Source organism: Octopus bimaculoides, chromosome 3, assembly GCF_001194135.2.
Source record: "Octopus bimaculoides isolate UCB-OBI-ISO-001 chromosome 3, ASM119413v2, whole genome shotgun sequence".
Taxonomy (NCBI): domain Eukaryota; kingdom Metazoa; phylum Mollusca; class Cephalopoda; order Octopoda; family Octopodidae; genus Octopus; species Octopus bimaculoides.
This window is the reverse complement of record NC_068983.1, coordinates 30,476,552-30,478,393: the sequence shown is the minus strand read 5'-3', so window position 1 is coordinate 30,478,393 and position 1,842 is coordinate 30,476,552. Positions and strand designations below refer to the sequence as shown.

The 1,842-nt window shown below is 38.3% G+C and overlaps 1 protein-coding gene across 1 annotated transcript in view; it reads right to left on the bottom strand.

Annotated features, from left to right (window-relative positions):
* LOC106868471 (cell death abnormality protein 1) overlaps positions 1–1,842 on the bottom strand; it is a gene marked incomplete at its 3' end in the record, with an annotated part of 329,389 nt that overhangs the window by 54,973 nt on the left and 272,574 nt on the right. The gene's annotated exons all lie outside the window — the stretch shown is intronic.

Genomic DNA, 1,842 nt, shown 5'->3' with positions numbered 1-1,842 from the left:
CAAGGCCAGCAAGTTTACTGGAAGAGGCTAGTTATTGCCGTAAGGCCCATACTTATCTGATACCTTATTTTACTAACCCCGGAGCGATAAAAAGCAAAGTTAACCTCGGTGAGATTTGAACTCAGATCATAGAATCGGAAGAAATCCGCAGGACATTTTTTTTTTTCTGACTCTCTAACACTTCTGCCAGTTCGCCGCCTTGCTGTTTCTACTTTATTTTAAGAGAGAGGGATTCATCGATACCATCGATCTGGTACAAGACTGACACTTTACTTTATTGACCCCAGGGGGACGAAAAGTAAAGTTGACCTCTGCGGGATTTGAACTAGAATATAAAAACCCGGAAGAAATACTGCAGAGTATTTTTCCGACGCTCTGCAAGTCCACCATCCTCATAAGAAGTCTGCCAGTTCGCCACCCTTCTAATGGTGACTGGGGTTTCTTTTATTTGCCACCTGATGAAGGGACATTACAAAAACAATTTACGATTTGGAAGGAGGAGATTGCGCAAAAGAGTGAAGAGAAGAAAGAGAGAGGAAGGAGGATGAGATAAGAGTATACATAATTAAAAAAATGTGAACACATAGATGAAGCAATTCTCTTGATAAATAAAAGATTCCAACGAGTACCATTCAAGGAATACTATGGATCTAAGGTTACTATGACCACCAATCTTCGTAAATCCTCCAAGACTGGTCATATTTTTAAAAATCAACAATCGCAAGTCGACACCCTTCAAGTAAAACATGGACGAAATGGGTAGTCTTTTATTATTGTTGCTGGTGTTCTTGTTGATATTCAGGACAGTCTTGATTACGTAGATTTTGTTCAAAGACATTTCAGACGTCGCCGTTATTTTTTCTTGGTAAAATATATCATTTTGGTAAAATGCACTGTTTTTTTTTTTTAACGGCAGGGGTGTGATGTCAGGAATATTTGGCTGCCATTTCTAGCAGACTGAATGACTGTGTCGGGGGAGGGGACATCATCAGTTTCGATTTTGTTAATACTTCTGAAGGTATTTTTCTTGTTTTAATGGACCTGATTTAGCTAACTTCTAACATGAAACATTTCACAATGAATAATGCAGGGGTCCAAAGAAAATAGGCAGAATACAACATTCTAAGCTGGATTCTGTATGAATCATAGATCGGAAGTAATCTACCAAAAAAACGAGTCAGAAAACAGGAAAGCCTCGTTCATTTAGATCTTTTTCATACAACCTCAGTCTTTGTGAACGAGTTAAAAATAAGACAAAATAATTGCTTCATTCAAATAATACGCTAAAAATATCTTACTGCGTTTCACTAGGTTCCCTTACCTTCTTGTGGTTAACTTAAGTATTTCCCCATATTCTTTTTCAGCTGATAGCACCGCCTTGCCACTATTATCAGTCGTAGACTAAATTACCCGTCCCTCGATGCGTACGTACCACCCGACTCTGAGTGTTGTTCTAGCTATATCCAATACACGTGCGCATACATACACTCACATACACAGACACACACACAAGACACACACGCATGCATACACACTACAAACACACATGCACGCATACAAACACATGGATGCACTCATATAGTCACATACACATGCACGTATATAAATACATAGACGCACTCACATAGTCTCTCTCACACACACACACACGCAATGTACCCGCTCTCGTTTACTTTGCAGCAGTTGCCAGCCACATTGATGCTTCATAAATCATATTTTATATGTGTGCATGAGTGTATGTTTGTATGTATGTATATAGATATATGTATATATGTGTGTGCGTGTGTGTGTGTGTGTGTGTGTGTATACATATATACATATATATATATATATATATATATA